General features: G+C 39.9%; 49 non-coding genes across 49 annotated transcripts; all 49 read right to left on the bottom strand.

Annotated features, from left to right (window-relative positions):
• Positions 1–24: 24 nt before the first annotated feature.
• Positions 25–98, bottom strand: trnat-agu (transfer RNA threonine (anticodon AGU)). The gene has a single exon. It is a non-coding gene; the product is annotated as a tRNA-Thr (tRNA).
• A 1,708-nt stretch (positions 99–1,806) lies between these two features.
• trnat-ugu (transfer RNA threonine (anticodon UGU)) lies at positions 1,807–1,879 on the bottom strand. Its single transcript has one exon. It is a non-coding gene; the product is annotated as a tRNA-Thr (tRNA).
• A 177-nt stretch (positions 1,880–2,056) lies between these two features.
• On the bottom strand, positions 2,057–2,130 carry trnat-agu (transfer RNA threonine (anticodon AGU)). The gene has a single exon. It is a non-coding gene; the product is annotated as a tRNA-Thr (tRNA).
• A 466-nt stretch (positions 2,131–2,596) lies between these two features.
• Positions 2,597–2,670, bottom strand: trnat-ugu (transfer RNA threonine (anticodon UGU)). The gene has a single exon. It is a non-coding gene; the product is annotated as a tRNA-Thr (tRNA).
• Positions 2,671–2,842: 172 nt separating this feature from the next.
• On the bottom strand, positions 2,843–2,916 carry trnat-agu (transfer RNA threonine (anticodon AGU)). Its single transcript has one exon. It is a non-coding gene; the product is annotated as a tRNA-Thr (tRNA).
• Positions 2,917–2,978: 62 nt separating this feature from the next.
• trnat-ugu (transfer RNA threonine (anticodon UGU)) lies at positions 2,979–3,051 on the bottom strand. Its single transcript has one exon. It is a non-coding gene; the product is annotated as a tRNA-Thr (tRNA).
• Positions 3,052–3,190: 139 nt separating this feature from the next.
• On the bottom strand, positions 3,191–3,264 carry trnat-ugu (transfer RNA threonine (anticodon UGU)). Its single transcript has one exon. It is a non-coding gene; the product is annotated as a tRNA-Thr (tRNA).
• A 284-nt stretch (positions 3,265–3,548) lies between these two features.
• trnat-agu (transfer RNA threonine (anticodon AGU)) lies at positions 3,549–3,622 on the bottom strand. Its single transcript has one exon. It is a non-coding gene; the product is annotated as a tRNA-Thr (tRNA).
• A 135-nt stretch (positions 3,623–3,757) lies between these two features.
• trnat-cgu (transfer RNA threonine (anticodon CGU)) lies at positions 3,758–3,830 on the bottom strand. The gene has a single exon. It is a non-coding gene; the product is annotated as a tRNA-Thr (tRNA).
• A 204-nt stretch (positions 3,831–4,034) lies between these two features.
• On the bottom strand, positions 4,035–4,108 carry trnat-agu (transfer RNA threonine (anticodon AGU)). Its single transcript has one exon. It is a non-coding gene; the product is annotated as a tRNA-Thr (tRNA).
• Positions 4,109–4,312: 204 nt separating this feature from the next.
• trnat-ugu (transfer RNA threonine (anticodon UGU)) lies at positions 4,313–4,386 on the bottom strand. The gene has a single exon. It is a non-coding gene; the product is annotated as a tRNA-Thr (tRNA).
• Positions 4,387–4,795: 409 nt separating this feature from the next.
• trnat-ugu (transfer RNA threonine (anticodon UGU)) lies at positions 4,796–4,868 on the bottom strand. Its single transcript has one exon. It is a non-coding gene; the product is annotated as a tRNA-Thr (tRNA).
• Positions 4,869–5,008: 140 nt separating this feature from the next.
• On the bottom strand, positions 5,009–5,082 carry trnat-ugu (transfer RNA threonine (anticodon UGU)). The gene has a single exon. It is a non-coding gene; the product is annotated as a tRNA-Thr (tRNA).
• A 242-nt stretch (positions 5,083–5,324) lies between these two features.
• Positions 5,325–5,398, bottom strand: trnat-agu (transfer RNA threonine (anticodon AGU)). Its single transcript has one exon. It is a non-coding gene; the product is annotated as a tRNA-Thr (tRNA).
• Positions 5,399–5,614: 216 nt separating this feature from the next.
• On the bottom strand, positions 5,615–5,688 carry trnat-cgu (transfer RNA threonine (anticodon CGU)). Its single transcript has one exon. It is a non-coding gene; the product is annotated as a tRNA-Thr (tRNA).
• Positions 5,689–6,036: 348 nt separating this feature from the next.
• trnat-ugu (transfer RNA threonine (anticodon UGU)) lies at positions 6,037–6,110 on the bottom strand. Its single transcript has one exon. It is a non-coding gene; the product is annotated as a tRNA-Thr (tRNA).
• A 139-nt stretch (positions 6,111–6,249) lies between these two features.
• Positions 6,250–6,323, bottom strand: trnat-ugu (transfer RNA threonine (anticodon UGU)). Its single transcript has one exon. It is a non-coding gene; the product is annotated as a tRNA-Thr (tRNA).
• A 1,030-nt stretch (positions 6,324–7,353) lies between these two features.
• Positions 7,354–7,426, bottom strand: trnat-cgu (transfer RNA threonine (anticodon CGU)). The gene has a single exon. It is a non-coding gene; the product is annotated as a tRNA-Thr (tRNA).
• Positions 7,427–7,627: 201 nt separating this feature from the next.
• On the bottom strand, positions 7,628–7,701 carry trnat-agu (transfer RNA threonine (anticodon AGU)). The gene has a single exon. It is a non-coding gene; the product is annotated as a tRNA-Thr (tRNA).
• A 256-nt stretch (positions 7,702–7,957) lies between these two features.
• Positions 7,958–8,031, bottom strand: trnat-agu (transfer RNA threonine (anticodon AGU)). The gene has a single exon. It is a non-coding gene; the product is annotated as a tRNA-Thr (tRNA).
• Positions 8,032–8,354: 323 nt separating this feature from the next.
• trnat-agu (transfer RNA threonine (anticodon AGU)) lies at positions 8,355–8,429 on the bottom strand. Its single transcript has one exon. It is a non-coding gene; the product is annotated as a tRNA-Thr (tRNA).
• Positions 8,430–8,592: 163 nt separating this feature from the next.
• trnat-ugu (transfer RNA threonine (anticodon UGU)) lies at positions 8,593–8,666 on the bottom strand. Its single transcript has one exon. It is a non-coding gene; the product is annotated as a tRNA-Thr (tRNA).
• A 288-nt stretch (positions 8,667–8,954) lies between these two features.
• On the bottom strand, positions 8,955–9,027 carry trnat-ugu (transfer RNA threonine (anticodon UGU)). Its single transcript has one exon. It is a non-coding gene; the product is annotated as a tRNA-Thr (tRNA).
• Positions 9,028–9,166: 139 nt separating this feature from the next.
• Positions 9,167–9,240, bottom strand: trnat-ugu (transfer RNA threonine (anticodon UGU)). Its single transcript has one exon. It is a non-coding gene; the product is annotated as a tRNA-Thr (tRNA).
• Positions 9,241–9,454: 214 nt separating this feature from the next.
• On the bottom strand, positions 9,455–9,528 carry trnat-ugu (transfer RNA threonine (anticodon UGU)). The gene has a single exon. It is a non-coding gene; the product is annotated as a tRNA-Thr (tRNA).
• Positions 9,529–10,228: 700 nt separating this feature from the next.
• Positions 10,229–10,302, bottom strand: trnat-agu (transfer RNA threonine (anticodon AGU)). The gene has a single exon. It is a non-coding gene; the product is annotated as a tRNA-Thr (tRNA).
• A 243-nt stretch (positions 10,303–10,545) lies between these two features.
• trnat-ugu (transfer RNA threonine (anticodon UGU)) lies at positions 10,546–10,619 on the bottom strand. The gene has a single exon. It is a non-coding gene; the product is annotated as a tRNA-Thr (tRNA).
• A 272-nt stretch (positions 10,620–10,891) lies between these two features.
• Positions 10,892–10,964, bottom strand: trnat-cgu (transfer RNA threonine (anticodon CGU)). The gene has a single exon. It is a non-coding gene; the product is annotated as a tRNA-Thr (tRNA).
• A 139-nt stretch (positions 10,965–11,103) lies between these two features.
• On the bottom strand, positions 11,104–11,177 carry trnat-agu (transfer RNA threonine (anticodon AGU)). Its single transcript has one exon. It is a non-coding gene; the product is annotated as a tRNA-Thr (tRNA).
• Positions 11,178–11,420: 243 nt separating this feature from the next.
• trnat-ugu (transfer RNA threonine (anticodon UGU)) lies at positions 11,421–11,494 on the bottom strand. Its single transcript has one exon. It is a non-coding gene; the product is annotated as a tRNA-Thr (tRNA).
• Positions 11,495–11,778: 284 nt separating this feature from the next.
• trnat-agu (transfer RNA threonine (anticodon AGU)) lies at positions 11,779–11,852 on the bottom strand. Its single transcript has one exon. It is a non-coding gene; the product is annotated as a tRNA-Thr (tRNA).
• Positions 11,853–12,045: 193 nt separating this feature from the next.
• Positions 12,046–12,119, bottom strand: trnat-cgu (transfer RNA threonine (anticodon CGU)). Its single transcript has one exon. It is a non-coding gene; the product is annotated as a tRNA-Thr (tRNA).
• Positions 12,120–12,503: 384 nt separating this feature from the next.
• Positions 12,504–12,577, bottom strand: trnat-ugu (transfer RNA threonine (anticodon UGU)). Its single transcript has one exon. It is a non-coding gene; the product is annotated as a tRNA-Thr (tRNA).
• Positions 12,578–12,716: 139 nt separating this feature from the next.
• Positions 12,717–12,790, bottom strand: trnat-ugu (transfer RNA threonine (anticodon UGU)). Its single transcript has one exon. It is a non-coding gene; the product is annotated as a tRNA-Thr (tRNA).
• Positions 12,791–13,072: 282 nt separating this feature from the next.
• trnat-agu (transfer RNA threonine (anticodon AGU)) lies at positions 13,073–13,146 on the bottom strand. The gene has a single exon. It is a non-coding gene; the product is annotated as a tRNA-Thr (tRNA).
• A 134-nt stretch (positions 13,147–13,280) lies between these two features.
• trnat-cgu (transfer RNA threonine (anticodon CGU)) lies at positions 13,281–13,353 on the bottom strand. Its single transcript has one exon. It is a non-coding gene; the product is annotated as a tRNA-Thr (tRNA).
• Positions 13,354–13,557: 204 nt separating this feature from the next.
• On the bottom strand, positions 13,558–13,631 carry trnat-agu (transfer RNA threonine (anticodon AGU)). The gene has a single exon. It is a non-coding gene; the product is annotated as a tRNA-Thr (tRNA).
• Positions 13,632–13,928: 297 nt separating this feature from the next.
• On the bottom strand, positions 13,929–14,001 carry trnat-ugu (transfer RNA threonine (anticodon UGU)). Its single transcript has one exon. It is a non-coding gene; the product is annotated as a tRNA-Thr (tRNA).
• A 139-nt stretch (positions 14,002–14,140) lies between these two features.
• On the bottom strand, positions 14,141–14,214 carry trnat-ugu (transfer RNA threonine (anticodon UGU)). The gene has a single exon. It is a non-coding gene; the product is annotated as a tRNA-Thr (tRNA).
• Positions 14,215–14,597: 383 nt separating this feature from the next.
• On the bottom strand, positions 14,598–14,671 carry trnat-ugu (transfer RNA threonine (anticodon UGU)). The gene has a single exon. It is a non-coding gene; the product is annotated as a tRNA-Thr (tRNA).
• A 276-nt stretch (positions 14,672–14,947) lies between these two features.
• Positions 14,948–15,021, bottom strand: trnat-agu (transfer RNA threonine (anticodon AGU)). Its single transcript has one exon. It is a non-coding gene; the product is annotated as a tRNA-Thr (tRNA).
• Positions 15,022–15,309: 288 nt separating this feature from the next.
• trnat-ugu (transfer RNA threonine (anticodon UGU)) lies at positions 15,310–15,382 on the bottom strand. Its single transcript has one exon. It is a non-coding gene; the product is annotated as a tRNA-Thr (tRNA).
• A 130-nt stretch (positions 15,383–15,512) lies between these two features.
• On the bottom strand, positions 15,513–15,586 carry trnat-cgu (transfer RNA threonine (anticodon CGU)). Its single transcript has one exon. It is a non-coding gene; the product is annotated as a tRNA-Thr (tRNA).
• Positions 15,587–15,934: 348 nt separating this feature from the next.
• Positions 15,935–16,008, bottom strand: trnat-ugu (transfer RNA threonine (anticodon UGU)). The gene has a single exon. It is a non-coding gene; the product is annotated as a tRNA-Thr (tRNA).
• Positions 16,009–16,281: 273 nt separating this feature from the next.
• Positions 16,282–16,354, bottom strand: trnat-ugu (transfer RNA threonine (anticodon UGU)). Its single transcript has one exon. It is a non-coding gene; the product is annotated as a tRNA-Thr (tRNA).
• Positions 16,355–16,493: 139 nt separating this feature from the next.
• On the bottom strand, positions 16,494–16,567 carry trnat-agu (transfer RNA threonine (anticodon AGU)). Its single transcript has one exon. It is a non-coding gene; the product is annotated as a tRNA-Thr (tRNA).
• Positions 16,568–17,132: 565 nt separating this feature from the next.
• trnat-ugu (transfer RNA threonine (anticodon UGU)) lies at positions 17,133–17,206 on the bottom strand. The gene has a single exon. It is a non-coding gene; the product is annotated as a tRNA-Thr (tRNA).
• Positions 17,207–17,334: 128 nt separating this feature from the next.
• trnat-agu (transfer RNA threonine (anticodon AGU)) lies at positions 17,335–17,408 on the bottom strand. The gene has a single exon. It is a non-coding gene; the product is annotated as a tRNA-Thr (tRNA).
• A 171-nt stretch (positions 17,409–17,579) lies between these two features.
• Positions 17,580–17,653, bottom strand: trnat-ugu (transfer RNA threonine (anticodon UGU)). Its single transcript has one exon. It is a non-coding gene; the product is annotated as a tRNA-Thr (tRNA).
• Positions 17,654–25,405: the final 7,752 nt, after the last annotated feature.

Below are 25,405 nucleotides of genomic sequence, written 5' to 3'. Positions count from 1 at the left end.
AAGGAGATATTTACTCTGTAAATCAGGTGCTGCTGGGATTTGAACCCAGGATCTCCTGTTTACTAGACAGGTGCTTTAACCAACTAAGCCACAGCACCGGTGTTTGATTCTTCATTTGATTGAAATCTGAAAAGTTATCTATGACCAGAACTGAAAATATAATCAAGAAGAAAACAAACTCCTATGTGGGTTTTGATGCATATGAGTGTTTATTCATGGAAGCAATCACACCAGTGGCGGCTGGCCCATAGGGGGCGCTGGGGCACCGCCCCACCAGCTGTTTAGGGGAAAACATATCTTTTACATTTAAAAACAATAATCAATGCCAGTTTTACTTAATAGTGTGTGTGCCTACATGCAATTTAAATCATTTAAACAACATTTCCACCAACTGACACTCATTAAACAGTGAATTTCCACTGACAGACAGTGTATCATTCTCTCATGGGGCGCTCAGCAGAAGTGCCCCTGACCTGCAGCTAAACAGCCAATCCGGTATGGTTGCTAGGGAGAAATTATGAATAATTGGCCTATCAACGTCGCCAAATTTAACGCCGGTGGGGCGCTGGAAATTTCAGCCCAACTGCTACGTAAAATGCATGAAGGTTTAGGATTGCTAAAGCTACATGAGGAGCCAGCGATGGTTTTTTTCGTATTGCGACTCCCAGACTCTGTCCTACGCTACGGCGGGGAAAAAAATACGTGCTACGACGATGGCGGTGACAACCGGAGTTCAAGAGCAGCTTCCACCAAATTCGGTTAAACCATTATTAATCTACCCTTTTGCAAGACGGACGACGGAGGAAAAACTTCTCGTTAAGGAGCTGGAACTGGAACTGAAACATCGATGCTGTCTACATCGCAGGAATCACCCAGGCATTCATTAACCGCATGCAGGCTATCAGGTATGTTAAATGCATTATTAGGTAGCCTAGCCTAATTGTTAATTCTCTGCATAAATTATGTGTAGCCTAAAATGCTTATGTCATCTTATTCAAATTATTAATTTATCTGTGAAGTTTAGATGAAATAATTATAACAACCTTGGGTTTGGTTAATATATCCCTAACCAGTTTTCACAACTGACTCATAAAACTTATGTATTGGATCAGGGAGGCTGTTCCTAATCTGACTGAGGATGAGGAGTACAGGGGACCTGTTCAGGAGCCACCCACAAAGAAACGGAGAACATTGGGAGAAGACATGCAGAGGAACAGACACACAGAGGACCAGAGACATTCTTGTGTCTTTTAAGTTGTGTATATATAGCTATATGTTGTCAATATGTAATATTATGTAATTGTAATATAGTTGTGGAGAATGCTGTGACAGGCTGTGACAAATGTATGACACTGATGCTGCTTTTTGTCTTGATTAGAGAGGGTATTAAAATCATCTGTTTTATGTTTAATTTTTGAAAATAACTTGGTTCTAAATTCTTTGTATATGTTACACTTTAATAGGAAAAGTTCTCTTTCATTCTCTCTTCTCAACCCACACTCACCTTAGACACTCCCCCCCTCCACTCACTCATTCACTCACTCACTATTGATTTGTATAGATTCAGCTGAAATCATACCCTTGTTGTGAATTTATCCCTTGATTGTATTGTATAGTATTTGATAGCATAAAGTCTAATTATAGCTGTAAATTGTTACTTTTTCTATGAAATTAAATTATTATTGTGGAACTGTAGTCATTTTCCGACTGTTCATTTGAATGCTTATGCTAGATTAGGCAGGGAAATCTGTTGGCACACCAGCCCCACCAAAAAAAAATTTCACCAGCCGCCACTGAATCACACAAAGGCACTGCTGGGATTTGAACCCAGGCTCTCCTGTTTACAAGACAGGCGCTTTAACCACTAAGCTACAGCGCCACAGATGTGCAAATGTAATCCAGGTGAAAATAGGAAGTATTTAATAACTAAAGAAAAAAAATTACATTCTCAAACGTTGTAAAGATAATCAGCTAATGGATAGATGTTAACTTCCTGAGAGAGCAGCCTATTTTTAGTATCTTTGTGGTGGATGCAGAATAGAGAAAGACTATATGGAGGTGGTGCTGGGATTTGAACCCAGGATCTCCTGTTTACTAGACAGGCGCTTTAACCAGCTAAGCCACAGCACCTCTGATCACAGCTACTTTCATATGAACTTTATGAACTGAAATGATAAAGTTATGTTATTGACTTGGTCATCAAGCAAGGGGATAAGATGTACCCATCTGTTAGATTGGTACTACTGGGTTTACTGATGATGCAAACGCAAGATTTCTAGCTTTGCTGCTTCAAAATAAAATGTTTCTAATGACAGGTTCTTCATTCCTCCTTGCAATGTGTCTTTAAACAGCATCTCGCAAGTAGTGCTGGGATTTGAACCCAAGATCTCCTGTTTACTGAACAGGCACTTTAACCAACTAAAACACAGCACCTCTGAAGGACGTGTGTCAGAGTCGTGTTCAGTTACTGCTGATGCAAACCAAATATTTCCTGATTTAGTGCTTCAAATTAAAATCTTTTAAAAGGCAGGAAGCTTTCATTATGAAGAATTTATAGGAAATTAAGTCAGACCATGTAGTTCCCTACATAACTCACAGGTACTGCTGGGATTTGAACCCAGGATCTCCTGTTTACAAAACAGGCACTTTAACCAACTAAGCCACAGCACCTCTCTATGAAGCGTGTCAGAGTCGTGTTGAGTTACTGCTGATGCAAACCCAACATTCGCAGCTTTAATCCTTCATTTTAAAACGATTATCTGAGAGGAACATTTCATTAGGAAGAATTTATAGAAAAGTGAGTGTGTTCCTCAGTGCCATGTGTCTTTGAACAACATCTCACAGGTGCTGCTGGGATTTGAACCCAGGATCTCCTGTTTACTAGACAGGCACTTTAACCAACTAAGCCACAGCACCTATAAATGATTTGCCTTTTGCTCTCATTTCATCCAAATGTGCAAAGTCCTTAAGGCATACAGAGGTACTGCTGGGATTTGAACCCAGGATTTCCTGTTTACAAGACAGGCGCTTTAACCACTAAGCCACAGCACCCCCTACATTCCCTTTAGATGTTGTTCCAAAGTTCATTGACGAAGACATTTACCGAAAATAAACAAGATACTGATCACTACAGTGAGACCAATAGGAAGTTTCAGAGGTTCCCTGCTTTTCTTCTTGTGGCAGGTATATCAGGTACTACTGGGATTTGAACCCAGGGTCTCCTGTTTACAAGACAGGCACTTTAACCAACTAAGCCACAGCACCTCTGACACTCCTTTTAAATGTTGTTCAAACGTTCATGAAGAAGACATTTACCATCAGATCAGTGAGAAGATTTACAGATTTTCTCCTTTTCTTGTGGTTGACTCGTAAAGTTTCAGGATACTGTTATATTGTGTTTTATACGTACAGTAACAGTAATCACTTGTGTGTTTCTTACAGAGAATCAGCATTATAACTGTGAAAGGGATCCACCTTTGATTCTGTAAACTGAACTATCTTTCGCACCGAACAGAGTCGGTCTTAATGAGATGCTTTCTCTGTAACTAAGGTACTGCTAGGATTTGAACCCAGGATCTCCTGTTTACTAGACAGGCACTTTAACCAACTAAGCCACAGCACCGGTGTTTGATTCTTCATTTGATTGAAATCTGAAAAGTTATCTATGACCAGAACTGAAAATATAATCAAGAAGAAAACAAACTCCTATGTGGGTTTTGATGCATATGAGTGTTTATTCATGGCAGCAATCACACAAAGGCACTGCTGGGAGTTGAACCCAGGATCTCCTGTTTACGAGACAGGCGCTTTAACCACTAAGCTACAGCGCCACCGATGTGAGTATGTAATCCAGGTGAAAATTGGAAGTATTTAATAACTAAAGAAAAACTTGTGATGAGTGTTCCCCACAGTCCAAGCTGACGTTCTCAGACGTTGTAAAGATAATCAGCTGATGGATAGATGTTAACTTCCTGAGAGAGCAGCCAACTTTCAGTATCTTTGTGGTGGATGCAGAATTGAGAAAGACTACATGCAGGTGCTGCTGGGATTTGAACCCAGGATGTCCTGTTTACTAGACAGGCACTTTAACCAGCTAAGCCACAGCACCGGTGCTTGATTCTTCATTTGATTGAAATCTGCAAAGTTATCTATGACCAGAACTGAAAATATAATCAAGAAGAAAACAAACTATGTTGTTCAAAGGTTAATTGAGGAAGACATTTACACAGAAACAACAAGATACTGATCACTACAGTGAAACCAAATGGATGTGTTAGAGGTTCTATCCTTTTCTTGTTGTGTCAGGTAGATCAGGTACTGCTGGGATTTGAACCCAGGGTCTCCTATTTACAAGACAGGCACTTTAACCAGCTAAGCCACAGCACCTATAGCTGATTTGCCTTCTCCTCTCATTTCATTCAAATCTGTAAAGTCTCTATGAACAGAAATAAAGTGGGTTTTGATTTATGCAAATGAGCCTTTAATTTTCGGTAATAATTCTCTCTGAGGTGTGTCAGGGTCGTGTTGAGTCACTGCTGATGCAAACCCAACATTTGCTGCTTTGCTCCTTCATAATAAAACATTTTAAATGATTATCTGAGAGGAACATTTCATTAGGAAGAATTTATAGAAAAGAAATTGTGTTCCTCAGTGCCATGTGTCTTTGAACAGCATCTCACAGGTGCTGCTGGGATTTGAACCCAGGATCTCCTGTTTACAACGCATTACCTTCAAAGTGGGTTTTGATTTGTGCAGATGAGTCTTTTATTTTGGTAAAGGAAAGCAAGGCATACAGAGGTACTGCTGGGATTTGAACCCAGGATTTCCTGTTTACAAGACAGGCACTCTAACCACTAAGCCACAGCACCGCCTACTTTCCCTTTAGATGTTGTTCAAAAGTTCATTGACGAAGACATTTACCAGATAATAAACAAGCTAATGATCACTACAGTGAGACCAATAGGAAGTTTCAGAGGTTCCCTGCTTTTCTTCTTGTGTCAGGTAGATCAGGTACTGCTGGGATTTGAACCCAGGGTCTCCTGTTTACAAGAGAGGCGCTTTAACCAGCTAAGCCACAGCGCCACAGATAACATTTTTTCTTACTTTAAAGGTGCAGTCACACTCAGGTGAAGACATTTATGAACTGAAATGATAAGTTTTTGTCTTGATTTCTGATCCATATTGTTACTTTGGTTGTAAATGAGGAAAGAACATTTTAAAGCAAATTGGTCTCCAAACAAGTGTCCAAGGATAAGATGGAGATATAAAGCCTCGAAGAAGATAATGAGTTGTCTCTTTACTATCATAGTAACCCAACAACCATCAGGTACTGCTGGGATTTGAACCCAGGATCTCCTGTTTACTAGACAGGCGCTTTAACCAACTAAGCCACAGCACCTCGGGGAACATGGCTTCTCATAATAAAGTTGTAGTCGCATTCTGAAATACAGCTGAAAATAATAACTCTTTTCATAATCAATTAATTTAAAACATCTGACATGTCGAAGGTCTAATACAATATTTACTTTCACAGGATCCAAACTGATGATTTCGTGCATGTCAAAGTGGGCAGTTTCTTATTTTAGTGAGATCTATCTCAGACTTGATCCCTGTGAGGTATTGCTGGGATCTGAACCCAGGATCTCCTGTTTACGAGACAGGCACTTTAACCACCTAAGCCACAGCACCTCTTGTGTTACTTGTAGAGGTTGTTCAAACATTCATTGAGGAAGACATTTACGAAAACCAAATTGATACTGATCACTGCAGTGAGATCAATAAAAAGGTCTAAAGCAGTGATCACCAACCCTGCTCCTGGAAAGCTACAGCCCTGCATGTTTTAGGTCTTGAACACAACTGATTCTGATTATTAACTTGTTATCAATCCCTTGACAAGCTTCAGCTGCTTGAATACCTAAGGCCAACGCTGCAGACCGCTTTTCGGTGTGTTCTTGAGGTTAGAGGTTCTCTCTTTTTCTTGAGCATAACAATTGAATTTCACTCAGGTAGTAGTGGTTTTCAGGGGATATTTCAAAGAGGTACTGCTGGGATTTGAACCCAGGATCTCCTGTTTACAAGACAGGCACTTTAACCAACTAAGCCACAGCACCACATACATTCCCTTGAGATGTTGTTAATAGGTTAATTGAGGAAGACATTTACACAGAAACAACAAGATACTGATCACTACAGTGAAAGCAATTGGATGTGTTAGAAGTTCTCTCCGTTTCTTCTTGTGTGAGGTATATCAGGTACTGCTGGGATTTGAACCCAAGATCTCCTGTTTACAAGACAGGCGCTTTAACCAACTAAGCCACAGCACCTCTAATGCTCCTTTTAAATGTTGTTCAAAGGTTCATGAAGAAGACATTTACCATCAGATTAGCAAGAAGATATACAGATTTTCTCCTTTACTTGTGGTTGACTGGTAAAGTTTCAGGATACTGTTATATTGTGTTTTTTAGGTACAGTAACAGTAATCACTTATGTGTTTCTTACAGAGAATCAGCATTATAACTGTGATATATATAACTAACTTATATCTTTCGTACGGAACAGAGTCGGTATCAAGGAGATGTTTTCTCTGTAACTAAGGTACTGCTGGGATTTGAACCCTGTTTACTAGACAGGCGCTTTAACCAACTAAGCCACAGCACCGGTGTTTGATTCTTCATTTGATTGAAATCTGCAAAGTTATCTATGACCAGAACTGAAAATATAATCAAGAAGAAAACAAACTCCTATGTGGGTTTTGATCACAGACTGTATAAAAGAAATGGACGTAACAACCGTGACGTCACCCATTGGTTTGTGGACTGCTGCTCGGAAGCCAATAGTTTCTAATCTAGGCAGCGCCATCTTGAAAATTTCAGGTGCATTCTGGGAAAAAAAGAACACGGATTCTATTTATATGGGCATGAGGCGGAGTCATGAACGGACGTATGGGCGGGACCAACGGCGGAGCGGGGAGGCTGCGATTGGTTGCGAGGGCTGGATCTGGAGGACATTGGTCAACCAACCTGTCAATCAGGACGTAGCCACGCCCTAATGCATACCCTGCTTTATCGTCAAATATAAAATCAGGGAGGCCAAAATGTCACAAATGAACACCAGACTGCATTGAAGAAGGCTTTAAACTAGCGATTGAGACCATAAACACATTTTGAAAACGTTTACTGAGGTTAGAAATCAAGTGAATTCTCCGTTGATTTGTATAGAGACGGTCACCCCTTGGTGGCCTTTTGATAGAATGCAGCTCTAAGTTACTTCCGCATTGGCTTCTTTTCAGAGGACAGGAACTCCCCACCTGGTTTTGATGCATATGAGTGTTTAATCATGGAAGCAATCACACAAAGGCACTGCTGGGATTTGAACCCAGGCTCTCCTGTTTACGAGACAGGCGCTTTAACCACTAAGCTACAGCGCCACAGATGTGAATATGTAATCCAGGTGAAAATAGGAAGTATTTCATAACTAAAGAAAAAATTGTGATGAGTGTTCCCCACAGCCCAAGCTGACATTCTCAAACGTTGTAAAGATCGGCTGATGGATAGATGTTAACTTCCTGAGAGAGCTGCCTACTTTTAGTATCTTTGTGGTGGATGCAGAATAGAGAAAGACTACATGTAGGTGCTGTTGGGATTTGAACCCAGGACCTCCCGTTTACTAGACAGACACTTTAACCAGCTAAGCCACAGCACCTCTGATCACAGCTGCTTTCATATGACCTTTATGAACTGAAATGATAAAGTTATGTTTATTGAGTTGGGCATGAAGCAAGTATTCTGGGATAAGATGTAGAAATAATGCCTCAAAGAAAGTTTGACAGTCATTTTGTTCATTAGGAGAATCAACATTATACCTTTCTAGAGAATCCAACAAGGCCGATTGAAGACACAATATTCATTCCTCGACCTAGCGTTGAAGAACGTGCTGTGAAAGTAACCCAACAACCATCAGGCACTACGGGGATTTGAACCCAGGATCTCCTGTTTACTAGACAGGCGCTTTCACCAACTAAGCCACAGCACCTCTTGCCCTTCCTGTAGATGTTGTTCAAAGGTTAATTGAGGAAGACATTTACCAAAATCAACATGACACTGATCACTACAGTGAGACCAAACTGGAGGTTTTGAGATTTTCTCCTTTTCTGTGCTTTCATGAAGTAGACTCATAAAGTTTCAGGATACTATGAAGGGTTTGTTGATTTCTTGGAGATAATCTGTTAGATTGGTACTATTGGGTTTACTGATGATGCAAACGCAAGATTTCTAGCTTTGCTGTTTCAAAATAAGATTTTTCTGATGACGGGTTCTTCATTCCTCCTTGCAACGTGTCTTTAAACAGCATCTCACAGGTAGTGCTGGGATTTCGAACCCAGGATTTCCTGTTTACTAAACAGGCGCTTTAACCAACTAAGCCACAGCACCTCTGAAGGACGTGTGTCAGAGTCGTGTTCAGTTACTGCTGATGCAAACCAAATATTTCCTGATTCAGTGCTTCAAATTAAAATCTTTTAAAAGGCCGGAAACTTTCATTATGAAGAATTTATAGGAAATTAAGTCAGACCATGTAGTTCCCTACATAACTCACAGGTACTGCTGGGATTTGAACCCAGGATCTCCTGTTTACAAGACAGGCACTTTAACCAACTAAGCCACAGCACCTCTCCGTGAAGTGTGTCAGAGTCGTGTTGAGTTACTGCTGATGCAAACCCAACATTCGCAGCTTTAATCCTTCATTTTAAAACGATTATCTGAGAGGAACATTTCATTAGGAAGAATTTATAGAAAACAAAGTGTGTTCCTCAGTGACATGTGTCTTTGAACAGCATCTCACAGGTGCTGCTGGGATTTGAACCCAGGATCTCCTGTTTACAACGCATTACCTTCAAAGTGGGTTTTGATTTGTGCAGATGAGTCTTTTATTTTGGTAAAGGAAAGTAAGGCATACAGAGGTACTGCTGGGATTTGAACCCAGGATTTCCTGTTTACAAGACAGGCGCTTTAACCACTAAGCCACAGCACCCCCTACATTCCCTTTCGATGTTGTTCAAAAGTTCATTGACGAAGACATTTACCGAAAATAAACAAGATACTGATCACTACAGTGAGACCAATAGGAAGTTTCAGGGGTTCCCTGCTTTTCTTCTTGTGGCAGGTATATCAGGTACTGCTGGGATTTGAACCCAGGATCTCCTGTTTACAAGACAGGTGCTTTAACCAACTAAGCCACAGCACCTTTGAGAACTTGACTTCTCATATTAAACTTGTAGTCGCATTCTGAAATACAGCTGAAAATAAAATCTTTTCATAATCAATTAATTAAAAACATCTGACATGTTGAAGGTCTAATACAAAGTTTACTTTCACCGGATCCAAACTGATGATTTTGTGCATTTCAAACTGGGCATTTTCTTACTTTAGTGAGACCTATCATAGACTTGGTCCCTGTGAGGTATTGCTGGGATTTGAACCCAGGATCTCCTGTTTACAAGACAGGCGCTTTAACCAACTAAGCCACAACACCTCTTGTGTTGCTTGTAGAGGTTGTTCAAACATTCATTGAGGAAGACATTTACGAAAACCAAATTGATACTGATCACTGCAGTGAGATCAATAAAAAGGTCTAAAGCAGGGATCACCAACCCTGCTCCTGGAAAGCTACAGCCCTGCATGTTTTAGGTCTCGAACACAACTGATTCTGATTATTAACTTGTTATCAATCCCTTGACAAGCTTCAGCTGCTTGAATACCTAAGGCCACTGCAGCAGACCGCTTTTCGGTGTGTTCTTGAGGTTAGAGGTTCTCTCTTTTTCTTGAGCATAACGATTGAATTTCACTCAGGTAGTAGTGGTTTTCAGGAGATATTTCAAAGAGGTACTGCTGGGATTTGAACCCAGAATCTCCTGTTTACAAGACAGGCACTTTAACCACAGCACCTCTGAGGGTTCTTTTAAATGTTGTTCAAAGGCTCATGAAGAAGACATTTACCATCAGATTAGTGGGACTTCTTTTCTTGTGGTTGACTGGTAAAGTTTCAGGATACTGTTATATTGTGTTTTATAGGTACAGTAACACTAATCACTTGTGTGTTTCTTACAGAAACTCTGTTTCTTACAGAGATTCAGCATTATAACTGTGAAAGGGATCCACCTTTGATTCTGTAAATTGAACTACCTTTCGTACGGAACAGAGTCGGGCTTAAGGGGATGTTTTCTCTGTAAATCAGGTGCTGCTGGGATTTGAACCCAAGATCTCCTGTTTACTAGACAGGCGCTTTAACCAACTAAGCCACAGCGCCACAGATAATGGTCTATTTCACTTTAAAGGTGCAGTCACACTCAGGTGAAGACATTTATGAACTGAAATGATAAAGTTTTTGTCTTGATTTCTGATCCATATTGTTACTTTGGTTGTAAATGAGGAAAGAACATTTTAAAGCAAATTGGTCTCCAAACATGTGTCCAAGGATAAGATGGAGATGTAAAGCCTTGAAGAAGGTAATGAGTTGGCTCTTTATTATGACAGTAACCCAACAACAATCAGGTACTGCTGGGATTTGAACCCAGGGTCTCCTGTTTACAAGACAGGCGCTTTAACCAACTAAGCCACAGCACCTCCGCTGTTCCTTTTAAATGTTGTTCAAAGGCTCATGAAGAAGACATTTACCATGAGATTTACAGATTTTCTCCTTTTCTTGTGGTTGACTCGTAAAGTTTCAGGATACTGTTATATTGTGTTTTATAAGTACAGTAACAGTAATCACTTGTGTGTTTCTTACAGAGATTCAGCATTATAACTGTGAAAGGGATCCACCTTTGATTCTTTAAATTGAACTATCTTTTGTAGGGAACAGAGTCGGGCTTAAGGAGATGTTTTCTCTGTAAATCAGGTGCTGCTGGGATTTGAACCCAAGATCTCCTGTTTACGAGACAGGCGCTTTAACCACTAAGCCACAGCACCCCCTACATTCCCTTTAGATGTTGTTCCAAAGTTCATTGACGAAGACATTTACCGAAATTAAACAAGATACTGATCACTACAGTGAGACCAATAGGACGTTTTAGAGGTTCTCTCCTTTTCTTGTTGTGTCAGGTGTATCAGGCACTGCTGGGATTTGAACCCAGGATCTCCTGTTTACTAGACAGGCGCTTTAACCAACTAAGCCACAGCGCCACAGATAATGGTCTATTTCACTTTAAAGGTGCAGTCACACTCAGGTGAAGACATTTATGAACTGAAATGATAAAGTTTTTGTCTTGATTTCTGATCCATATTGTTACTTTGGTTGTAAATGAGGAAAGAATATTTTAAAGCAAATTGGTCCCCAAACAAGTGTCCAAGGATAAGATGGAGATGTAAAGCCTTGAAGAAGGTAATGAGTTGGCTCTTTATTATGACAGTAACCCAACAACAATCAGGTACTGCTGGGATTTGAACCCAGGGTCTCCTGTTTACAAGACAGGCGCTTTAACCAACTAAGCCACAACACCTCCGCTGTTCCTTTTAAATGTTGTTCAAAGGCTCATGAAGAAGACATTTACCATCAGATTAGTGAGAAGATTCACAGATTTTCTCCTTTTCTTGTGGTTGACTCGTAAAGTTTCAGGATACTGTTATATTGTATTTTATAGGTACAGTAACAGTAATCACTTGTGTGTTTCTTACAGAGAATCAGCATTATAACTATAAAAGGGATCCACCTTTGATTCTGTAGATTGAACTATCTTTCGTATGGAACAGAGTCGGTCTCAAGGAGATGTTTTCTCTGTAAATCAGGTACTGCTGGGATTTGAACCCAGGATCTCCTGTTTACTAGACAGGCGCTTTAACCAACTAAGCCACAGCACCTCTGGGAACTCAACTTCTCATATTAAAGTTGTAGTCGCATTCTGAAATACAGCTGAAAATAATAACTCTTTTCATAATCAATTAATTTAAAACATCTGACATGTTGAAGGTCTAATATAATATTTACTTTCACCGGATCCAAACTGGGCAGTTTCTTACTTTAGTGAGACCTATCATAGACTTGATCCCTGTGAGGTACTGCTGGGATTTGAATCCAGGATCTCCTGTTTACGAGACAGGCGCTTTAACCAACTAAGCCACAGCACCTCTTGTGTGGCTTGTAGAGGTTGTTCAAACATTCATTGAGGAAGACATTTACGAAAACCAAATTGATACTGATCACTACAGTGAGATCAATAAAAAGGTCTAAAGCAGTGATCACCAACCCTGCTCTTGGAGAGCTACAGCCCTGCATGTTTTAGGTCTTGAACACAACTGATTCTGATTATTAACTTGTTATCAATCCCTTGACAAGCTTCAGCTGCTTGAATACCTAAGGCCACTGCTACAGACTACTTTTCAGCGTGTTCTTGAGGTGAGAGGTTCTCTCTTTTTCTTGATGCATCTTTGTTTTCATGGAGCAGACTCAAAACACAGTATGAGGATTGAATTTCACTCAGGTAGTAGTGGTTTTCAGGAGATATTTCAAAGAGGTACTGCTGGGATTTGAACCCAAGATCTCCTGTTTACAAGAGAGGCACTTTAACCAACTAAGCCACAGCACCTCCTACATTCTCTTGAGATGTTGTTCAAAGGTTAATTGAGGAAAACATTTACACAGAAACAACAAGATACTGATCACTACAGTGAAAGCAATTGGATGTGTTAGAGGTTCTCTCCTTTTCTTGTTGTGTCAGGTATATCAGGTACTGCTGGGATTTGAACCCAGGATCTCCTGTTTACAAGACAGGCACTTTAACCAACTAAGCCACAGCACCTCCTATGGTCCTTTTAAATGTTGTTCAAAGGTTCATGAAGAAGACATTTACCATCAGATTAGTGGGAAGATTTAAAGATTTTCTCCTTTTCTTGTGGTTGACTCGTAAAGTTTCAGGATACTGTTATATTGTGTTTTATACGTACAGTAACAGTAATCACTTGTGTGTTTCTTACAGAGAATCAGCATTATAACTGTGAAAGGGATCCACCTTTGATTCTGTAAACTGAACTATCTTTCATACGGAACAGAGTCGGTATCAAAGATATTTTCTCTGTAACTAAGGTGCTGCTGGGATTTGAACCCAGGATCTCCTGTTTACTAGACAGGCGCTTTAACCAACTAAGCCACAGCACCGGTGTTTGATTCTTCATTTGATTGAAATCTGCAAAGTTATCTATGACCAGAACTGAAAATATAATCAAGAAGAAAATAAACTCCTACGTGGTTTTGATGCATATGAGTGTTTAATCATGGAAGCAACCACACAAAGGCACCGCTGGGATTTGAACCCAGGATCTCCTGTTTACGAGACAGGCGCTTTAACCACTAAGCTACAGCGCCACAGATGTGTATATGTAATCCAGGTGAAAATTGGAAGTATTTAATAACTAAAGGAAAAATTGTGATGAGTGTTCCCCAGAGCCCAAGCTGACGTTCTCAAACGTTGCAAAGATGATCAGCTAATGGATAGATGTTAACTTCCTGAGAGAGCAGCCTACTTTTAGTATCTTTGTGGTGGATGCAGAATAGAGAGAGACTACATGCAGGTGTTGCTGGGATTTGAACCCAGGATCTCCTGTTTACTAGACAGGCGCTTTAACCAGCTAAGCCACAGCACCTCTCTATGAGGTTTGTCAGGGTCGTGTTGAGTTACTGCTGATGCAAACCCAACATTTGCTGCTTTGCTCCTTCATATTAAAACATTTTAAATGATTATCTGAGAGGAACATATCTTTAGGAAGAATTTATAGAAAAGTGAGTGTGTTCCTCAGTGCCATGTGTCTTTGAACAGCATCTCACAGGTGCTGCTGGGATTTGAATCCAGGATCTCCTGTTTACAACGCATTACCTTCAAAGTGGGTTTTGATTTGTGCAGATGAGTCTTTTATATTGGTAAAGGAAAGTAAGGCATACAGAGGTACTGCTGGGATTTGAACCCAGGATTTCCTGTTTACAAGACAGGCGCTTTAACCACTAAGCCACAGCACCCGCTACATTCCCTTTAGATGTTGTTCAAAAGTTCATTGACGAAGACATTTACCCAAAATAAACAAGCGACTGATCACTACAGTGAGAACAATAGGAAGTTTCAGAGGTTCCCTGGTTTTCTTCTTGTGGCAGGTATATCAGGTACTGCTGGGATTTGAACCCAGGATCTCCTGTTTACAAGACAGGCACTTTAACCAACTAAGCCACAGCACCTCTTGTGTGGCTTGTAGAGGTTGTTCAAACATTCATTGAGGAAGACATTTATGAAAACCAAATTGATACTGATCACTACAGTGAGATCAATAAAAAGGTCTAAAGCAGTGATCACCAACCCTGCTCTTGGAGAGCTACAGCCCTGCATGCTTTAGGTCTCGAACACAACTGATTCTGATTATTAACTTGTCATCAAGCCCTTGACAAGCTTCAGCTGCTTGAATACCTAAGGTCACTGCTACAGACTACTTTTCAGCGTGTTCTTGAGGTTAGAGGTTCTCTTTTTTTCTTGATGTATCTTTGTTTTCATGGAGCAGACACAAAGCACAGTATGAGGATTGAATTTCACTCAGGTAGTAGTGGTTTTCAAGAGATATTTCAAGAGGTACTGCTGGGATTTGAACCCAAGATCTCCTGTTTACAAGACAGGCACTTTAACCAACTAAGCCACAGCACCTCTGATGCTCCTTTTAAATGTTGTTCAAAGGCTCATGAAGAAGACATTTACCATCAGATTAGTGAGAAGATTTACAGATTTTATGCTTTTCTTGTGGTTGACTTGTAAAGTTTTAGGATACTGTTATATTGTGTTTTATAGGTACAGTAACAGTAATCACTTGTGTGTTTCTTACAGAGAATCAGCATTATAACTGTGAAAGCCTTTGATTCTGTAAAGGAACTATCTTTCATACGGAACAAAGTCAGTCTCAAGCAGATATTTTCTCTGTAAATCAGGTACTGCTGGGATTTGAACCCAGGATCTCCTGTTTACTAGACAGGCGCTTTAACCAACTAAGCCACAGCACCTTTCTATGAGATCTGTCAGAGTCGTGTTGAGTTACTGCTGATGCAAACCCAACATTTGCAGCTTTAATCCTTCATTTTAAAACGATTATCTGAGAGGAACATTTCATTAGGAAGAATTTATAGAAAAGAAAGTGTGTTCCTCAGTGCCATGTGTCTTTGAACAGCATCTCACAGGTGCTGCTGGGATTTGAACCCAGGATCTCCTGTTTACAACGCATTACCTTCAAAGTGGGTTTTGATTTGTGCAGATGAGTCTTTTATTTTGGTAAAGGAAAGTAAGGTATACAGAGGTACTGCTGGGATTTGAACCCAGGATTTCCTGTTTACAAGACAGGCGCTTTAACCACTAAGCCACAGCACCCGCTACATTCCCTTTAGATGTTGTTCAAAAGTTCATTGACGAAGACATTTACCGAAAATAAACAAGCTACTGATCACTACAGTGAGACCAATAGGGCGTTTTAGAGGTTCTCTCCTTTTCTTTTTGTGTCAGGTACTGCTGGGATTTGAACCCAGGATCTCCTGTTTACGAGACAGGCGCTTTAACCAACTAAGCACCAGCACCTCTTGTGCTGCTTGTAGAGGTTGTTCAAACATTCATTGAGGAAGACATTTACGAAAACCAAATTGATACTGATCACTGCAGTGAGGTCAATAAAAAGGTCTAAAGCAGTGATCACCAACCCTGCTCCTGGAAAGCTACAGCCCTGCATGTTTTAGGTCTTGAACACAACTGATTCTGATTATTAACTTGTTATCAATCCCTTGACAAGCTTCAGCTGCTTGAATACCTAAGGCCAACGCTGCAGACCGCTTTTCGGTGTGTTCTTGAGGTTAGAGGTTCTCTCTTTTTCTTGAGCATAATGATTGAATTTCACGCAGGTAGTAGTGGTTTTCAGGAGATATTTCAAAGAGGTACTGCTGGGATTTGAACCCAGGATCTCCTGTTTACAAGACAGGCACTTTAACCAACTAAGCCACAGCACCTCTGAGGGTTCTTTTAAATGTTGTTCAAAGGCTCATGAAGAAGACATTTACCATCAGATTTTACAGATTTTATGCTTTTCTTGTGGTTGACTCGTAAAGTTTCAGGATACTGTTATATTGTGTTTTATAGGTACAGTAACACTAATCACTTGTGTGTTTCTTACAGAGAATCAGTATTATAACTGTGAAAGGGATCCACCTTTGATTCTGTAAACTGAACTATCTTTCATACGGAACAGAGTCAGGCTTAAGGAGATTTTTTCTCTGTAAATCAGGTGCTGCTGGGATTTGAACCCAAGATCTCCTGTTTACAAGACAGGCGCTTTAACCACTAAGCCACAGCACCCCCTACATTCCCCTTAGATGTTGTTCCAAAGTTCATTGACGAAGACATTTACCGAAAATAAACAAGATACTGATCACTACAGTGAGACCAATAGGACATTTTAGAGGTTCTCTCCTTTTCTTGTTGTGTCAGGTGTATCAGGCACTGCTGGGATTTGAACCCAGGATCTCCTGTTTACTAGACAGGCGCTTTAACCAACTAAGCCACAGCGCCACAGATAATAGTCTGTTTCACCTTAAAGATGCAGTCACACTCAGGTGAAGACATTTATGAACTGAAATGATAAAGTTTTTGTCTTGATTTCTGATCCATATCGTTACTTTGGTTGTAAATGAGGAAAGAGCATTTTAAAGCAAATTGGTCCCCAAACAAGTGTCAAAGGATAAGATGGAGAGATGTAAAGCCTTGAAGAAGGTAATGATTTGGCTCTTTATTATGACAGTAACCCAACAACCATCAGGTACTGCTGGGATTTGAACCCAGGATCTCCTGTTTACAACGCATTACCTTCAAAGTGGGTTTTGATTTGTGCAGATGAGTCTTTTATTTTGGTAAAGGAAAGTGAGTCACACAGAGGTACTACTGGGATTTGAACCCAGGATTTCCTGTTTACAAGACAGGCACTTTAACCACTAAGCCTCCCCACCGCCTACTTTCCCTTTAGATGTTGTTCAAAAGTTCATTGACGAAAACATTTACCAGAAAAACAACAAGCTACTGATCACTACAGTGAGACCAATAGGAAACTTTAGAGGTTCCCTGCTTTTCTTCTTGTGTCAGGTACTGCTGGGATTTGAACCCAGGGTCTCCTGTTTACAAGACAGGCGCTTTAACCAGCTAAGCCACAGCACCTACAACTGATTTGTCTTCTCCTCTCATTTCATTCAAATCTGTAAAGTCATCTATGTATAGCAATAAAGTGGGTTTTGATTTATGCAAATGAGCCTTTAAATTTCGGTAAAGGAAAGTGAATCACACAGAGGTACTGCTGGGATTTGAACCCAGGATCTCCTGTTTACTAGACAGGCGCTTTAACCAACTAAGCCACAGCGCCACAGATAAACGAGTATTCTACTTTAAAGGTACAGTCACACTCAGGTGAAGACATTTATGAACTGAAATGATAAAGGTCACCAAACAAGTTTCCAAGGATAAAATGGAGATATAAAGCCTCGAAGAAGGTAATGAGTTGTCTCTTTACTATCACAGTAACCCAACAACCATCAGGTACTGCTGGGATTTGAACCCAGGATCTCCTGTTTACAAGACAGGTGCTTTAACCAGCTAAGCCACAGCACCTCTTGCTCAGTGTGGAGAAGCTTTTTATGAAAATGGAAGGTATTTTGTACCTTTGGTTGTATTTAAGGTTTGTTGTTGCATTTAATAGGAGATCATTTGTGTCATATGAGCCTGTAATAGTCTCACACTACGAGCACACACTGATGAGATGGAGTTTCTAATTTCTATATAGAGAACCTTTAAAAACATTTAACTTTAACACATGCTGCTGTCCTTTCTTACAGACCACAGAGATGTTTATAATGTTGTAGAAACTCTGATGAAGGTCTGAGATGATGAGCAAGATGATGTCCTTTGTCTTTGTGGCATTTAACTGGAGAAAAGCTTCATTACACCATCTGACAAACTAATCTACCACCAGCTCCGGCTCAGATTCATCTTTATGGCGCAGGATGATGATAACTGAATCAGGATGTGTCAGTAACACTTCAGATTACAGCCTGTTACATACAGCGTAATTACTCTGTACTAACAGTGTACCAGTACAGTATGTACCGGTACATGTGTCTGTGTACAGGGAGACAAGATAGGAAATTATAGAAGAGGGTGAATAAGAAATCAGGAATATATTTATTACTGTGTATGTACGACCTATTGAGCAATAATATGTGGACAGACTTTAGAAACTCCCATCAGAGTCAATTTCTTCTTCTACGATATCAAACCACGTTGTTAAATTTCTTTTCTGTGATTAAAGCTGCATGTTAATGAGGGTTTACAGTGTGTGAACAGCAGATACCTGCCATCCTGTAATTCAGATCACAGAGGAATATAAAGAAACACTGATTTGAAAGAGTTTAATCACATCTTCATTTTATCACCAGGTTGCAGTTATAGCTTATATAAGAAAAATATAAACTAAACAAGATAAGTTCACAAGATTAAATTATATATTTGTGTCAGGTTTTTATGTACATCCTTCCTGCTCAAGGTGAGTTTTCCAGTTATGAATCATGTGACACTAAAGGTTGTTTTTATAGAAAAAGTAAATTATATAAAAATAAAAATTGGACAATTCGAATAGTTTTAGTTATTTGATGTCTGCTGCTTACATCGACTGGTGGAAGAATAATTGCAATCAGTGCGTGTGTGTGTGTGTGTGTGTGGTTGCTGATGACAACCACACACACACACACACACACACACACAAACACACACACAGAGGGTAATAACAGAAACCCTTCGTCCATTTAATCAACAGTTAAACTGATGGAGGCTGTGAGAAATGTAGGACACTGAATGATTGACAGGTAGGATGGTACACAGGCACACACACACACACACACACACACACACACACACACACACACACACACACACACACACTTGAAGGTCATCTCTCAGGTTGAACAGAAAGCCTTTTCACTGACATGAAAGTAATGACAGTGAACATCAGAGCATTACACACAGACTTCAGCCTGCAGGTTTTCAGGGTCATAACTGCTTCGTCCTGTCAGATGAACTCAGCTCCTCCATCACCCGCAATCTGCTCCTGGATCTCATTAAACACCATTTATTATACAAACATTAATGGTAGCTCGTTTGTTCAAGTTTGCATTAGCCAGAGTGAAACCTGGAGCGACAGAAACTGAATGTTTCCTCTGTTAGATTAGAATAATCACTGATTATTACTTTACTGTAGTACAGTTTGAGGTACTAGTACTTTACTGTAGTACAGTTAGAGGTACTTGTACTTTACTGAAGTACAGTTAGAGGTACTAGTACTTTACTGTAGTATTTCCACGTGATGCTACTTTCTACTCCACTACATTTATTTAACAGCTTTAGTTACTTTTCAGATGCAGATTTGACTCAATGGAAAATATAACAAGCTTTTAAAATCCAACACATTGTTAAAGATGAAACCAGTCAGCAGTGTGCAGTCGGCTCACATTTCAGATGTCTATGAGTTGTTAACAGCTCCACCAAATACTGATTCTTCCCTCTAAACTTCTCACATGCTTTCATTTCAATAAATGTTCAAATGATCCAAGCTTCTCACCCTATCTCTAAGGGAGAGCCCAGACTGGACCATGGACTCGGATTTGGAGGTGCTGATTCTCATCCCGGCCACTTCACCCTCGGCTGCGAACCGATCCAGTGAGAGTTGGAGGTCACGGTCTGATGAAGCCAACAGGACCACATCATCTGCAAAAAGCAGTGCCCCAATCCTGAGGTCACCAAACCGGACCCCCTCAACGCCCTGGCTGCGCCTAGAAATCCTGTCCATAAAAATTATGAACAGGATCGGTGACAAAGGGCAGCCCTGGCGGAGTCCAACCTTCACTGGAAACAAGTCCGACTTATTGCCGGCAATGCGGACCAAGCTCTGACACCGGTCATACAGGGAACGGACGGCCCTTATCAGGAGGTCCGATACCCCATGCTCCTGGAGAACCCCCCACAGGACTTTCCGAGGGACACGGTCGAATGCCTTCTCCAAGTCCACAAAACACATGTGGACTGGTTGGGCAAACTCCCATGCACCCTCAAGGGTGCAAACAGGATCCGTCCCCCCACCCAAAGCGGAGGGAGGCTACCCTCTCGTCTACCGGGGTAAACTCCAACATACAGGCACCAAGCCAGGGGGCAATAAGTATTGGCAAGGGACACGGAAAACCATTTCTTTTGGTCGTCATTAGGGTCTTCTGAGCTACCCTTTGTCTGGCCCCTCCCCCCGGACCTGTTTGCCATGGGAGACCCTACCAGAGGCATAAGAGCCCCCGACAACTGAGCTCCTGGGGTCATTGGGACACGCAAACCCCTCCACCACGATAAGGTAGTAGCTCAGGGAGGGATCCAATATTTCAGCAAAAATCAAAGATTAGAGAAAAAGTCCAAAAACTGAAAACACATTTGTGTATCAGAACTGAGGCTGACAGGAATCTTAAGCCACCATTGTGCAACCAAAAAGGTTTTCTGGGTTGTTTCAGGTCAAAATATTTGAGTGCATTTAGTGAAAGTAATAAAAAGTAGCTGTAATCCAGAGAGCAGATAATCTTTGTCAAACCTCTTTGTGTGATTCTTTTATCAGCTCTTGGCCTAAATATATATAAGAGATAGACTTTAACATAAACAAATCTCTACAGTGCTTTTTCAGTCTGAAGCATCTTTAAAGAACAAATATCTGCACAGTTTCCATCAGACTGTCTGAGATGACGGAGTGTCGTCTGTGTCTCAGGACTTCTGCCTGATTGGTGAGTGACGCAGGAAGCAGCAGGTGGACAGTTAACCTGCTTCCTCCCAGGACACATCAACTCTGTGACACACCAACACATGTTAATTCATTTTATTTAAAACACAAAGCTCACTCTACAAGACAAAAATAATCCTAGTGAATATATGAATCATGTCAAGAAATCCCCCCAGCGTTGGACTGATGTGTGATGTTCTTATTTGCTTGATTTTCATGCATTTCTAGTGATGCATCAAGTCCGATATATCAGAGTTTAAATATAACACTGATATTGATGTTATTTACAAATCTGAATCTCATATTTCCAATATTACCTGAATGCAGCACCTGATTCTGATTAGAAACTCAAAACAAACATTACTTTCAGGCTCAGGAGGCGGAGCGGTCGTCCTCCAATAGGAAGATCGATGGTTCGATTCCCGGCTCCTCCAATCCACATGTTGATGTGTCCTTGGGCAAGACACTTAACCCCAAATTGCTCCCGTTGCTGTGCCAACGGTGTATGAATGAGAATAAATGGTTAAATTCCCCCTGATGAGCAGGTTGGCTCCCTGCGTGGTAGTATCAGTGTATGAATGAGTTGTCATGTAAAGCGCTTTGAGTGGTTGCAAAGACTAGAAAGGCGCTATATAAGTACAGAACATTTACTTTTATTTGTTCCAATACAGCGATGTAGAAATACTTAAATACTCAAAAGTAGAAAAGTATTAAGTGTAGAAAGTAGCATCACATGGAAATACTACAGTAAAGTACAAGTGCCTCAAACTGTACTCGAGTAAATGTACTTCTTCAGCCAATCAGAGGTGATGCAGACTGATGCCACCGCCTGCTGTTTCTGTATCAACTGCCAATCAGGCTGAAGTCCTGTGTGTGTGTGTGTGTGTGTGTGTGTGTGTGTGTGTGTGTGTGTGTGAACTGAGCAGCTGCATAAAGGACCAGTAGAGGATAAATAAGTAGTTTTTAACTATAAATCATGTAAAGATATTCCAGTAGAGACTCAATGTCTCCAGATTTGGACTCAAACTTGTCTGGTATGAATGGACAGTACCACTACATACAGTACAGAGTGCAGGAGGCTTTAAAAGTGAACACAGTGATGAAATGAAGGTTTAATTTTCCTCTGAAGGTTGTTTCTTATTGTCTCATTCAAAGTGCTTCAGCCTCTGTTCAACACACACACACACACACACACACACACACACACACACACACACACACACACACACACACACACACACACACACACACACACACACACACACACACACACACACACTCTTCTACTCTATTCTTGTTTGAGCAGCAGTGTCTCCAGTGAGAGCGCCCTCCAGTGGTCACTCACTGCACCAGTCTGTGTGTGTTTGACTTCTTTATTAACAGTAAAGATGTTTTTCACTTATTAGTAAAGTTAAAATATTCCTGATGCAGAAAAAAATGCCCCTGAGTAGAATATAATTACATATTTTAATATTTGATTACATTTAATGATCTTATATCATGAAGTCATTTCCACATTCATATCCAGAATGAAAAAACAGTTAATACAGTTAAATGATGAATCACATTACAGTCATTTTCTTTACTAATGACGGAAATGCTTCATAAATAAATGTGGAATAATGTCAACTAATCAAATAAATGTTACTTTTATTTGACATTTTGAAGTGAAATTGTATGTTGTTGTTTTTTAAGTGAAGCAGTTGACATGTTAAATTCATATTTCAAAATTAAGAATCTAACAATAAAAAACAATAACATCATTTTAATTGTTAGTATCCAAATAAAAGCGATATTTAAAATGTATTTAATGTGACAAGGTACAAAAATGAATCGCAGGTCTGAATAAAAAGGATAATAATATTAATAAGGATTTTATGCCTTAGGTGGGAAAATATGTTTCTTTGGAGGTTTAACATGTTTTTTTATATTGTAGATTTCTTTAAAAACCAAAATAAAAAAAGTTAGTGATGAAAAATGTGTAAATGAGGTTTGACAGAATGAGCCATGCATGTACTGATGTGATGAAGTTAAAGATTCAACATGGTAGCTTGTTTATGGGATTTCAATCCATGTTATCTACAGTGTAATCTACATAATGCATCATATTTTATATGCTGGTATGTTTTGCATTTCAAAGTCTTAATCAGCAGATTGAATAACTGCTGTTGCCCCTGAAATGTAGTGAAGTAGGGTTAGGGTTAGGAGAGAAGGAAGGGGGAAGGAAGGAAAGGAAGTAAGGAGTAGAGGCATAATTATATTCTACTAGTGATTAACCCTCCTGTTGTCCTCAGGTCAAGGAAGAATTTAGAGAGGAAAAGAGGAAGGAAGTAAGGAGAGAAGGAAGGAAGGAAGGAAGGAAGGAAGGAAGGAAGGAAAGGAGTAAGGGAGGAAGGAAGGAAGGAAGGAAGGAAAGGAGTAAGGAGTAGAGGCATAATTACATTCTACTAGTGATTAAACTAATGATGTTTTATTAGTAGTTCAGTCCTTGTGCTGCTTTCAGTAAATGATCTGAATACTTCATCCAGGGTTTGAAGGAAGGAAAGGAGGAAGGAAGGAAGGAAGGAAGGAAGGAAGGAAGGAAGGAAGGGTTTGAGCCAAATATACTTTCTCTCTTATTCATTAAACCCAAATTATTGTACCTGTGTGTGATGTTGGAGCATTTTAACACTGATGTAATATGTAGATTAGTTTCTGCACAGTTTTGGTCTTTCTGCACTTTTGGCCTCTTTAACCCAGTTTGGACCCAAATGTCACAGTTTTGTAATGTTCATTTGCTAAAAGAGCTCAAAGAGCGGCTTGGCTGAGCTGTGACTGCCACCTTGTACTCTGCATTAAAGCGGGTCATCGTAGTGAATTAATGCTCCATCCATTATAGATGAATATGTTTTATAACACATATTGTTCAGGGGAAAGTGGAGCGCTGTAAAGTGTCCTTGATGTCTGCTTTGTGACAGACGTCATTAACTCCTGAACACATAAAGAACATTTCACTGATGGAAACACTGAAGTCTGTAGAATCAGTGAAGGAAGGAAGGATGGAAGGAAGGATGGAAGGAAGGAAGGAAGGAAGGAAGGAAGGAAGGAAGCAAGGAAGCAAGGAAGGAAAGGAGTAAGGAGGGAAGGAAGGGAGGAAGGGATTAATGAGCAAAAGAGGAAGGAAGTAAGGAGAGAAGGAAGGAAGGAAGGAAAGGAGTAAGGAGGGAGGGAGGGAGGAAGGAAAGAGGGAGGGAGGAAGGAAGGAAGGGAGGGAGGAAGGAAAGGAGGAAGGAAGGAAGGAAGTAAGGAGAGAAGGAAGGAAGGAATGAAAGAAGTAAGGAGGGAGTGAGGAAGGAATAAATGAAGGAAGGAAGGAAAGGAGTAAGGAGGGAAGGAAGGAAGGGAGGAAGGAAATCAGTGAAACCAGGGTTAGGGTCATCAGGATCAGGATGGAAAATCTACACACTTAGCTTCATATTTCATTTTGTGTATTTAGAGAGAATATTGGATTTAAAGGTGTTCATGTAGAGATGTTAAAGATCTCCTGCAGACATTTAATCCTTTATTTAAGGCTCAGTGACAAGAAGAGTTGGTAAGATGATGAATTCAATAAATCAGTTAAACTAGTTTTAAAAGCAGCATCAGGTTAAAACAGCAGCAGATAAATTCAGACTGAACTCAGCGTCTCCGCAGCAAGACATCATGGAGGTCGCAGCAAGACAGCATGGAGGTTACACCCACTTCAATATAATTAATATATTAATAAAAGATCAATAAGAGAAAACTGGATCAATGTGTAATTTAAGATTTTATTGTTTAGTAATTGTTTTATAAATGGATGAATGCAGAAAAAGACCTTAAACATCTTTAAAAATAGTTTTAAAAGTCATATTTTAATAGTCAGTATGAACAGGAGGAACATGTGTCAGTGATAATAAATGTTGGTGAGATGATGAATTCATAAATCAGTTAAACTAGTTTTAAAAGCAGCATCAGGTTTGTTAAAATGTACATTTAGTATTTTTGTTGGTTTTATATCATTTAAATGACATTTGCACCATTTTTTACCAAAAGTCAGACTGAATGCTCCTGAAAATGTCAAATGGTGTAACCACAAAAGAATGATAGATATTAAATATGTGATCAGCTACAGTGTGTTTAAGTGGACTTATACTAATAATGACTTCATTTAAAACATGTAAATGTTTCCTGATCTCCATGGTAACCAGATGAAATGTAATATTTAGAACAATAGTATTCCATTAGCTTTATTTAATATAAAAGTTATAATGTAAGATCATGACAAACTAGTTGATATGGTGTTAGTTATGGCTGGGTCCACAAAAAAATAATGTGTGAAGTTATTCATACATTCATTTTCAAATTTTAACCCTTTAAATTTAAGTTACACCACATGGACAGATACAATTTCCTCATCAGCGTTGTGCGTTAGTTTTATAGATATTATTTTAATGTGTTTTAATGGTGAAAACAGGACTGTACCAGCTGCTGATATGATCATCAAAACTTAACTGGAATCATAAAATACAAACTGTTTCAGCACAGGCTTGATGTTGTTA

This window comes from Scomber japonicus, chromosome 14, assembly GCF_027409825.1.
Source record: "Scomber japonicus isolate fScoJap1 chromosome 14, fScoJap1.pri, whole genome shotgun sequence".
Taxonomy (NCBI): Eukaryota; Metazoa; Chordata; class Actinopteri; order Scombriformes; family Scombridae; genus Scomber; species Scomber japonicus.
This window is presented reverse-complemented; position numbering and strand designations above follow the sequence as displayed.